Source organism: Panulirus ornatus, chromosome 19, assembly GCF_036320965.1.
Source record: "Panulirus ornatus isolate Po-2019 chromosome 19, ASM3632096v1, whole genome shotgun sequence".
Classification (NCBI taxonomy): Eukaryota; Metazoa; Arthropoda; class Malacostraca; order Decapoda; family Palinuridae; genus Panulirus; species Panulirus ornatus.
In genome coordinates this window covers 18,053,499-18,066,158 of record NC_092242.1, presented here as the reverse complement: position 1 = coordinate 18,066,158, position 12,660 = coordinate 18,053,499, and the positions used below count along the sequence as shown (strand labels likewise).

The window sequence follows — 12,660 nt, the reverse complement described above, 5'->3', positions numbered from 1 at the left end:
TGGAGTTAGCAGCCTCGTATGAGATAACTCTTGCCAGCCACTGGCTGGCTCCCACTGCTTACTACCATCGCACATGGAACTTGAAAGCCAATCAAAAGTAGTATGGTTGTTGTTTTTGAATCTTCCTCGTCTCGCGATTGGCCACCTGTTGGATGCGAGGAATTGTGATTGGTTGGCGCAAATGTGACGTCAGAGTGTGAAGGGTGACGCCTGGCGAGCTCCCCTTGCTTCCAGCATCTCGATATTGATCTGTGTGCGCGAGAGGAGGGAATACGTGGGTCCTCTCGGGCCCAAAACGTAACCAGAATGTTTCACATGTGTTCGGTCCCGGCAACGTGTTTCATTTTGGGTGAAAATAACGGATGTTCTTTAGAGACATCTATAACGACTGCTTCTGAAGTTGCCAACGTCATTTATTTCTTTGCAGTTAACTGTGGGTGACCTAAGTGCAAAAATAAGTGACCTTATTCCGCGGCGTATCATGAGACAACCCTGCCGCCTGCGAGCCATCTAGCGGCCGACGACAAAACAACAGATGCAGGTAGTTGAGCAGCCAGTTGCGCCCGGATGCCGGTGTGGTGCCGAGGTCTTGCTCGTTGCTCGTCCTTCAACCTCGCCCTTGAGCAACAACCGTCTCGTGACATTTGGGGAGACTATTTCTTGACCCGGCATTGTAACTCTTCGGTGTTGGATCATGGCACGTTGAATATTGTGAAGGAAAAACTTGAACGGTAATTAACAGTGTCGAAGGGTTAGCTTTTGAGGAATTGCGGGTGGCGAAGGTTGTTGGGTTGTGGAGGTGTTCATTCCTTTGGTAAAGCCAGAACTGAAGACGTCTGCCAGGAGCCAGTGGAGACCCAGCTCTAGGGAGCAGGACACAAGAGGTAGGTGGAGGCGAGGCTGAGCCAGGGACACGGGTGGAGGGTGGGCGGCAAGTGGAGGAGAAGCAACAGGCTGATGTGGTGGTGGTGCACCACTTGAAGTAATGTGACGAGGTCGGACTTCATGACGCGCCGCCCCCTTCCCCACCACCCCCCAATCCCCGCACACTGTATAAACAAACCTCGCCTACACACACAAACTGTTGCACCAGTCCTTTAAAAGTCACTACATTTATTCATCAACTGCTGATTTGAAAATGGACAAGCTGGCGTAACAGTACCCTCTGAATGCTGCTGAAGTAAAAGAGCACTTAACTCATAAATGCTCACTGATTGCATAGAGTCATAGTAACCTAGATCGCCTCCGTTCTATCTGGAATAAGATTCTTAACTCTTAGCGCGTCCTTAAGAAGATTAATTCATTTGGAGTTAATAATTCCGTTACATGTATGCAAATTAGGAACAAAAATATAATTACATCATGCGAAATTCACATCTGAATCTACATCCCCTGAAAATTTGTGATTGTCCTCCGGCAAACGCTTTCACAGAACGCATTGTTTTATTCTTTGTGATGGACTGATTTCTGAAGACTTTTTTTTTAAGATCTTCAAAGTCTTTTAAGTTCAGAGGATCGTTTAGATACGTTCCAAAATCACGTTTACAAGATCGTTTGAGTCCTCGAAGAGGACACTCGTCATCTCTCGACCGCAGTCTTCAGCTCCGTTGAAGAACACAGTCAATTGGCTAATATTGAGCCAATCATGTTACTGCACTGTGTCTAGTGAGGCCACGTCACACATTAATCCCATCTGATTGGACAAACACCCAGTGGTAACCTGACACCTGTAGGGGCGGCTCCTCCGCCTTCAGGGATTGGGTGTCTCCATCTACTGTCTTCATCGCTTGCCTGCTCATCAGATGACGAATGCGTTCAAGTGATGAATACCTTCGTGATGCCTATCTCTTTCAGGAGCTAAGTGCATTCATGGATTTGAGGGCGTCCAGCGACGAGTGTCATGTACTGATGACACTGAAGAGAAATGAGTTTTGATCGAGACTAAAATGTGTCACCTCCTTAGCGTCATGACACGAATTTTGTGTCAGGACGCGAGGTTTGTGTTATTACATGAGGTTTATGTGGTGACGCAAGGTTTGTGTCATGACATGAGGCTGGTGTCATGACGCAAGATGTGTGTGTTCATGATGCGAGGTTTGTGTCATGCCATGACCAAAGATTTTGATCCGGACTATCATCTGTTCATCACGTTGCCGTTTGGATCATGTCGCAGGTTTGATGATTACGTCATGGTTTCGATCTATGCGTCATGGGTGCTATCATTACGTCACGGGTGTGATCACAAAGTAATACGTAGGAGATCAAACACCAACAGACCAGTTATTTTTTTTTTTTTTTTTTTTTTTAGTCCGCGCATGGTGGTGGAGGAGGCCAGAAACATAAGGATAGAGATGGTAAAAGACGGAAAGCTTAGAGACGATTTATGGAGAAATACCTGCAGGCTTTATATGTAACTAACTACGGAGGGGCATAATATCACTTACGGAGTTAGTGGGAAGCATTCATGTTTACTGGTAAAGGTAGCTATGGTATTGCTCTCAGCTTCTGTAGTCGTATCGGCAAATCACCCCTTCCGTCAACGGCCTTGTTGAAGTACAAATACGCCGTAACCCTCGAGGTAAAATTCTTACGAGTCTGCTGAACCCACAGCGAGTGAAATCAAATAGCCGCGTCGAATAGGACAGCCGCTTTGATCGCGTTTGTCAAAGTCTTTGATCATTATGAATACCTGTATCAGATTATTTCCTAACCTTTTTCGTAACGTAGATAAATGTACGTCGCCCAGCCGGCTGTCAGAGAATTTGTGCCTCAGTCCGGGATCATCTTGGTAGCTCGCCGATGTACTCTCTCCACCCCGTCTGTCTTTCGTCATCACGTCATGGGTGTGATCATCGCCACGTCATAGGTGTGTTCATCACGTCATGGGTGCGTTCATCACGTCATGGATGTGATCATCGCCACATCATGGGTACGTTCATCACGTCATGGGTGTGATCATCGCCACGTCATAGGTGTGTTTATCACGTCATGGGTGCGTTCATCACGTCATGGATGTGATCACCGCCACATCATGGGTACGTTCATCACGTCATGGGTGTGTTCATCGCCACGTCATAGGTGTGTTCATCACATCATGGGTGCGTTCATCACGTTATGGATGTGATCATCGCCACATCATGGGTACGTTCATCACGTCATGGGTGTGTTCATCGCCACGTCATGGGTGTACTCATCACATCATGGGTGCGTTATGTCATGGGTGTGATCATCGCCACATCATGGGTGTGTTCACACGTCATGGGTGCGTTCATTATGTCATGGGTATGATCATCGCCACATCATGGCTGTGTTCATCACGTCAGGGGTGTGTTCATCATGTCAAGGGTGCGCTCATCACATAATGGGTGTGTTCACGTCATGGGTGCATCATCACGTAATGAATGCGTTCATCACATTATGGGTGTGATCATCACGTCATGGGTGCATTCATCACGTAATGAATGCGTTCATCACATTATGGGTGTGATCATCACGTCATGGGTGTGTTCATCACATCATGGGTGCGTTCGTCACATAATGGGTGTGATCACGTCATGGGTGCGTTCATCACGTAATGGATGCATTCATCACGTTATGGGTGCGATCATCACGTCATGGGTGCATTCATCACATTATGGGTGTGTTCTCGTCATGGGTGCGTTCATCACGTAATGGGTGCGTTCATCACATCATGGGTGCGTTCATCACGTCATGGGTGCGGTCATCACGTCATGGGTGCGTTCATCACGTCATGGGTGCGATCATCACGTCATGGGTGTGTTCATCACGTCATGGTGCGTTCATCACGTCATGGGTGCGTTCATCACGTCATGGGTGCGATCATCACGTCATGGGTGCGATGATCACGACATGGGTGCGTTCATCACGTCATGGGTGCGGTCATCACGTCATGGGTGCGTTCATCACGTCATGGGTGCGATGATCACGTCATGGGTGCGATCATCACGTCATGGGTGCGTTCATCACGTCATGGGTGCGGTCATCACGTCGTGGGTGCGGTCATCACGTCATGGGTGCGGTCATCACGTCATGGGTGCGGTCATCACGTCATGGGTGCGTTCATCACGTCATGGGTGCGATCATCACGTCATGGGTGCGATCATCACGTCATGGGTGCGTTCATCACGTCATGGGTGCGATCATCACGTCATGGGTGCGTTCATCACGTCATGGGTGCGATCATCACGTCATGGGTGCGATCATCACGTCATAGGTGTGTTCATCACGTCATGGGTGTGATCATCACGTCATGGGTGTGTTCATCACGTCATGGGTGCGATCATCACGTCATGGGTGTGTTCACCACGTCATGGGTGTGATCATCACGTCACGGGTTCGTGAAGACCACGTCCCGTGCGCGACCCGGACACATGCGGCGAGTGAAGGCGGCGGTGTGGCTGTGACGGGTGCCGAAGGTACCACCCGGTGCTGTGGCTAGACCCCGGAGGCTCCCCTGGGGAAGGAAAGAGAATGGAAACGTTGCAGCCGAGTCACCTGGAGAGGAACCACGGGAGAAAGGGATCTACGAGAATTACTACAGAAATAGCACTGTAAGGAAGAGGGGTCGCAAATATGGTAGAAGAGATATTGTGAGATAAGTGATGAAGTGAAGTTTGTGACGATTATTCACCCGTTTCATGTAAGAACGAGAGAGAGAGAGAGAGAGAGAGAGAGAGAGAGAGAGAGAGAGAGAGAGAGAGAGAGAGAGAGAGAGAGAGAGAGAGAGAGAGAGAGAGAGTGTGTGTACGTTGGGGGGGGGGGAGAAATATGGGTTCAGATATAATCGGTTTCATGTATGATGTGAGTGTGTATCAGCGAAAAATGTCGCTAAAAAAGGAGGGAAAGGAAAAAGAAAATGTCATAGCAAGGTGGAGAGAAGAAATTAAAAGAAAATATCGGATATCATAACGTCTTTATGATTGCATTTAGAATCGGCGGTAAACTCTGAGGCTTTTATTTCCGTCTGGCATTCCGACAACTGTCAACGCTCTCCCGTTCAGGGATGGACGATCCAATAGCTTAGCATTTGGCGTTCTGAGCCTCATTTTCCTGTGCCGAAGGTCCAATTCTTTGCAGTCGTAGGTTTTGTTATTACTCGAGCTCCTATTGTTTGATGTTCGAGGTCTTTTTTTCCCCCTCTCTCTCTTACTGTTGAAGTGAGTTTGTTTCTGTCAACCATTTTCACCAACGGAACCCCACCCCCCCTCCCCTCTTTGGCCCCGTGTTCGATCTCCACTCGTCCGAAGCCCTAGTTTTATTTACCCCGTGGCCGATTGGCTTCGTTACCCAAGCCCCAGTTTTGCTCTTAGTTCATGGGTGTATTAAATGGCCACTGGTCCCACACCAACTTTTTTTTTTCTTTTTTTTTGATGTATTTCGATACAAACCTGAGTGTGAGTTCTCTCAGAGAGGACGCCGGCTGCTGCTCCTGGTTGGGATTCCCAGACGTAAAAGGTCTTCTGTGGTAAAACTTGGCCAGAACCAAACCCACCTGGAATTCTGGGTAGGTGGGTCAGAACCTGCGTACATCTTGCATGTAGACAGAATCTTATGCAGGCAACTTTTAGGTAAAGAAAAGGGAAAATAAACTTTCGTTGACTTTAAAATTTAGGGAAGAAACCTCAGTTTTCAGAAAACATTTAAGGGGGGAAAGGTCACCTTTCGGCAAACATTTAGGTAAAAATGTCGCCATTAGATGAAAATTTATAGAAAGATTATCTTTACGTTTTCCAGGGGTTTCGTGTGTTCTTTAGCTAACGAATTCGTGAAAAGATCATCTTGGCTGATTTTTGGTTAATTGATCATGATACTACTACTACTACTACTATTATTACTACTACGAATATATAATAATATTGATAATTATAATGATGATAATGATAATTATAATTATAATAATGATAATGATCATAATAATAATAATGATAATAATGATAATGATAATAATGATAATAGTGATAATGATAATGACAATCATAATGATAATGGTAAAGATGATGATAATGTACTAATATCACTAGTACTGATACTGTGCTACTACAACTACGACTACTATTACTCCTACTACCATACTACTGCTGCTACTTCTATTACTGATAATAATAACGATAATAAATAATAATAAAAACGATGATAGTAATGGTAATGATGATAACGTTATTGGTATGACTACTTTTACTACTAATACTACCATATTACTACTAACCATCATAACCATCACAACTACCATTACTACTACTACAACTTATTCTACTACTATTATTACCATCACTTCTACTACTACTACAGCTACTACTGTCACTACTACTACTACTACTACTACTACTACTACTACTACTGTCACTACTACTACTACTACTACTACTACTACTACTACTACTACTACTACTACTACTACTACTTTATCTACTACTGTCACTACTACTACTACTACTACTACTACTACTACTACTGTCACTACTACTACTACTACTACTACTACTACTACTACTACTACTACTACTACTTTATCTACTACTGTCACTACTACTACTACTACTACTACTACTACATCTACTACTGTCAGGAAGAATGTCAATGATAACATGAGCGTTAGTGATGGGAATACATCAGTATGTGTGAAGACCCTAATGAAGTAATTGTAGGTAACCATATTAAGAAACGTTTGAACAGAATGAATAACACTATAGCTTAATGGACCCATTGCATCACTCTGTCTAAAATGGAACTATATGTAACATCTCTCATAAGCTCGTTATCTCTAGAACAAGCAATTACCGCCCATTATGTTAATGAATTTCACGATGATTACTCACAATCATTAACAGAGTAATTGTTCCTGCGATGAAGGGGCCTACCTGGCGTTGCATTATCTGTAATGTCCCCTCGCTCTGATCTATATATATATATATATATATATATATATATATATATATATATATATATATATATATATATATATATATATATATATATATATATATATATATATATGTATATATATATATATATATATATATATATATATATATATATATATATATATATATATATATATATATATATATATATATATATATATATATATATTCTTTCTTTCTTTTATACTATTCGCCATTTCCCGCGTTAGCGAGGTAGCATTAAGAACAGAGGACTGGGCCTTTGAGGGAATACCCTCACCTGGCCCAATTCTCTGTTCCTTCTTTTGGAAAAAAAAAAAAAAAAAAAAGAAAAAAAAAAAAAAAACGAGAGGGGAGGATTTCCAGCCCCCCGCTCCCTCCCCTTTTAGTCGCCTTCTACGACACGCAGGGAATACGTGGGAAGTATTCTTAATCCCCTATCCCCAGGGATAGTATATATATATATATATATATATTTTTTTTTTTTTTTTTTTTTATACTTTGTCGCTGTCTCCCGCGTTTGCGAGGTAGCGCAAGGAAACAGACGAAAGAAATGGCCCCCCCCCCCCCCACATACACATGTACATACACACGTCCACACACGCAAATATACATACCTACACAGCTTTCCATGGTTTACCCCAGACGCTTCACATGCCTTGATTCAATCCACTGACAGCACGTCAACCCCTGTATACCACATGACTCCAATTCACTCTATTCCTTGCCCTCCTTTCACCCTCCTGCATGTTCAGGCCCCGATCACACAAAATCTTTTTCACTCCATCTTTCCACCTCCAATTTGGTCTCCCTCTTCTCCTCGTTCCCTCCACCTCCGACACATATATCCTCTTGGTCAATCTCTCCTCACTCATTCTCTCCATGTGCCCAAACCATTTCAAAACACCCTCTTCTGCTCTCTCAACCACGCTCTTTTTATTTCCACACATCTCTCTTACCCTTACGTTACTTACTCGATCAAACCACCTCACACCACACATTGTCCTCAAACATCTCATTTCCAGCACATCCATCCTCCTGCGCACATCTCTATCCATAGCCCACGCCTCGCAACCATACAACATTGTTGGAACCACTATTCCCTCAAACATACCCATTTTCGCTTTCCGAGATAATGTTCTCGACTTCCACACATTTTTCAAGGCTCCCAAAATTTTCGCCCCCTCCCCCACCCTATGATCCACTTCCGCTTCCATGGTTCCATCCGCTGACAGATCCACTCCCAGATATCTAAAACACTTCACTTCCTCCAGTTTTTCTCCATTCAAACTCACCTCCCAATTGACTTGACCCTCACCCCTACTGTACCTAATAACCTTGCTCTTATTCACATTTACTCTCAACTTTCTTCTTCCACACACTTTACCAAACTCAGTCACCAGCTTCTGCAGTTTCTCACATGAATCAGCCATTTCCCGCGTTAGCGAGGTACCGTTAAGAACAGAGGACTGCGCCATTGAGGGAATACCCTCACCTGGCCCCCTTCTCTGTTCCTTCTTTTGGAAAATTAAAAAAAATTGAGAGGGGAGGATTTCCAGCCCCCCGCTCCCTCCCCTTTTAGTCGCCTTCTACGACACGCAGGGAATACGTGGGAAGTATTCTTTCTCCCCTATCCCCAGGGATATATATATATGTATATAAATATATATATATATATATATATATATATATATATATATATATATATATATATATTTTTTTTTTTTTTTTTTTTTTTTCAAACTATTCGCCATTTCCCGCATTAGCGAGGTAGCGTTAAGAACAGAGGACTGGGCCTTTGAGGGAATACCCTCACCTGGCCCAATTCTCTGTTCCTTCTTTTGGAAAATTAAAAAAAAAAACGAGAGGGGAGGATTTCCAGCCCCCCGCTCATATATATATATATATATATATATGTGTGTGTATATATATATATATATATATATATATATATATATATATATATATATATATATATATATATATATATATATATATGTATATATATATATATATATATATATATATATATATATATATATATATATATATATATATATATATATATATATATATATATATACACACACATATATATATATATATATATATGAGCGGGGGGCTGGAAATCCTCCCCTCTCGTGAGTAATGTGGCAGTTGAGGGAATAATTGGTATGCATGGGGTGTTCAGTGTTGTAAATGGAAATGGTGAAGAGCTTGTAGATTTATGTGCTGAAAAAGGACTGATGATTGGGAATACCTGGTTTAAAAAGCGAGATATACATAAGTATACTTATGTAAGTAGGAGAGATGGCCAGAGAGCATTATTGGATTACGTGTTAATTGACAGGCGTGCGAAAGAGAGACTTTTGGATGTCAATGTGCTGAGAGGTGCAACTGGAGGGATGTCTGATCATTATCTTGTGGAGGCTAAGGTGAAGATTAGTATGGGTTTTCAGAAAAGAAGAGTGAATGTTGGGGTGAAGAAGGTGGTGAGAGTAAGTGAGCTTGGGAAGGAGACCTGTGTGAAGAAGTATCAGGAGAGACTATGTACAGAATGGAAAAAGGTGAGAACAATGGAAGTAAGGGGAGTGGGGGAGGAATGGGATGTATTTAGGGAATCAGTGATGGATTGCGCAAAAGATGCTTGTGGCATGAGAAGAGTGGGAGGTGGGCTGTTTAGAAAGGGTAGTGAGTGGTGGGATGAAGAAGTAAGAGTATTAGTGAAAGAGAAGAGAGAGGCATTTGGACGATTTTTGCAGGGAAAAAATGCAATTGAGTGGGAGAAGTATAAAAGAAAGAGACAGGAGGTCAAGAGAAAGGTGCAAGAGGTGAAAAAAAGGGCAAATGAGAGTTGGGGTGAGAGACTATCAGTAAATTTTAGGGAGAATAAAAAGATGTTCTGGAAGGAGGTAAATAGGGTGCGTAAGACAAGGGAGCAAATGGGAACTTCAGTGAAGGGCGCAAATGGGGAGGTGATAACAAGTAGTGGTGATGTGAGAAGGAGATGGAATGAGTATTTTGAAGGTTTGTTGAATGTGTCTGATGACAGAGTGGCAGATATAGGGTGTTTGGGTCGAGGTGGTGTGCAAAGTGAGAGGGTTAGGGAAAATGATTTGGTAAACAGAGAAGAGGTAGTAAAAGCTTTGCGGAAGATGAAAGCCGGCAAGGCAGCAGGTTTGGATGGTATTGCTGTGGAATTTATTAAAAAAGGGGGTGACTGTATTGTTGACTGGTTGGTAAGGTTATTTAATGTATGTATGACTCATGGTGAGGTGCCTGAGGATTGGCGGAATGCGTGCATAGTGCCATTGTACAAAGGCAAAGGGGATAAGAGTGAGTGCTCAAATTACAGAGGTATAAGTTTGTTGAGTATTCCTGGTAAATTATATGGGAGGGTATTGATTGAGAGGGTGAAGGCATGTACAGAGCATCAGATTGGGGAAGAGCAGTGTGGTTTCAGAAGTGGTAGAGGATGTGTGGATCAGGTGTTTGCTTTGAAGAATGTATGTGAGAAATACTTAGAAAAGCAAATGGATTTGTATGTAGCATTTATGGATCTGGAGAAGGCATATGATAGAGTTGATAGAGATGCTCTGTGGAAGGTATTAAGAATATATGGTGTGGGAGGCAAGTTGTTAGAAGCAGTGAAAAGTTTTTATCGAGGATGTAAGGCATGTGTACGTGTAGGAAGAGAGGAAAGTGATTGGTTCTCAGTGAATGTAGGTTTGCGGCAGGGGTGTGTGATGTCTCCATGGTTGTTTAATTTGTTTATGGATGGGGTTGTTAGGGAGGTAAATGCAAGAGTCTTGGAAAGAGGGGCAAGTATGAAGTCTGTTGGGGATGAGAGAGCTTGGGAAGTGAGTCAGTTGTTGTTCGCTGATGATACAGCGCTGGTGGCGGATTCATGTGAGAAACTGCAGAAGCTGGTGACGGAGTTTGGTAAAGTGTGTGGAAGAAGAAAGTTAAGAGTAAATGTGAATAAGAGCAAGGTTATTAGGTACAGTAGGGTTGAGGGTCAAGTCAATTGGGAGGTGAGTTTGAATGGTGAAAAACTGGAGGAAGTGAAGTGTTTTAGATATCTTGGAGTGGATCTGTCAGCGGATGGAACCATGGAAGCGGAAGTGGATCATAGGGTGGGGGAGGGGGCGAAAATTTTGGGAGCCTTGAAAAATGTGTGGAAGTCGAGAACATTATCCCGGAAAGCAAAAATGGGTATGTTTGAAGGAATAGTGGTTCCAACAATGTTGTATGGTTGCGAGGCGTGGGCTATGGATAGAGTTGTGCGCAGGAGGATGGATGTGCTGGAAATGAGATGTTTGAGGACAATGTGTGGTGTGAGGTGGTTTGATCGAGTAAGTAACGTAAGGGTAAGAGAGATGTGTGGAAATAAAAAGAGCGTGGTTGAGAGAGCAGAAGAGGGTGTTTTAAAATGGTTTGGGCACATGGAGAGAATGAGTGAGGAAAGATTGACCAAGAGGATATATGTGTCGGAGGTGGAGGGAACGAGGAGAAGAGGGAGACCAAATTGGAGGTGGAAAGATGGAGTGAAAAAGATTTTGTGTGATCGGGGCCTGAACATGCAGGAGGGTGAAAGGAGGGCAAGGAATAGAGTGAATTGGAGCGATGTGGTATACAGGGGTTGACGTGCTGTCAGTGGATTGAATCAAGGCATGTGAAGCGTCCGGGGTAAACCATGGAAAGCTGTGTAGGTATGTATATTTGTGTGTGTGGACGTGTGTATGTACATGTGTATGGGGGGGGGTTGGGCCATTTCTTTCGTCTGTTTCCTTGCGCTACCTCGCAAACGCGGGAGACAGCGACAAAGTATAAAAAAAAAAAAAAAAAAAAAAAAAAAAAATATATATGTATGTATATATATGTGTATATATATATATATATATATATATATATATATATATATATATATATATATATATATATATATATATATATATATATATATATATATATATATATATATATATATATATATATATAAGTGTACTTATATGTATTGGAGTCAGGTGTTTGTAGCCATTCACTGATGGACGCTCACGTTACATGTATTGAAAACAGGTCCCCGCTGCGTGGCCTGGCCTTCTTGTCTCTATGAATTCGTTTTTCCCCTTTTTTTTTGAAGCCAGACGCCATTGGGTGCCATGAGAGAGAGAGAGAGAGAGAGAGAGAGAGAGAGAGAGAGAGAGAGAGAGAGAGAGAGAGAGGGGGGGGGGGTTAAGGGAGGGTTGTTAATGTGGGACGCGGGGGGAAGGAGGGAACGACGACCAACACGACCACATAGCGGATGGGTCACGGGCGGGCGGGTTGGAGAGGGGAGGAGGAAGGACTGCCACAGTGATCTGGTGGATGGGTCAGGAGGACGAGGTTTGAGAGCCACCGACTCACCACCGCCCGTCAGATTCCGTAACCCCCACCGACCCCATCACCCCTCCCTCTTTGGGCACAAAGGGATGGTCCTCAAAGCACGACGGAACGACTCTCGGGCTATGGTGGTTTTATCTTTGACCTGACCCTACTGGGTCATTCTACTTAGAGGTCGTGCTCTACGATCGTACCCGTCGTGTTCAAGGATCGCACAGTCGTGTTCAAGGATCAACCGTCGTGTTCAAGGATCGTACAGTCGTGTTCAAGGATCAACCGTCGTGTTCAAGGATCAACCGTCGTGTTCAAGGATCGTACAGTCGTGTTCAAGGATCAACCATCGTGTTCAAGAATCGTA

The 12,660-nt window shown here is 43.3% G+C and overlaps 1 protein-coding gene across 1 annotated transcript in view; it reads left to right on the top strand.

Annotated features, from left to right (window-relative positions):
• The first annotated feature begins 307 nt into the window (after positions 1-307).
• Positions 308-12,660, top strand: part of LOC139755421 (two pore potassium channel protein sup-9-like) — an 872,258-nt gene continuing 859,905 nt past the window's right edge. Inside the window, exon 1 of the mRNA XM_071673713.1 lies at positions 308-884. The gene's annotated coding sequence lies outside the window, so the exon portion shown is untranslated. The remainder of the gene's footprint in view (positions 885-12,660) is intronic.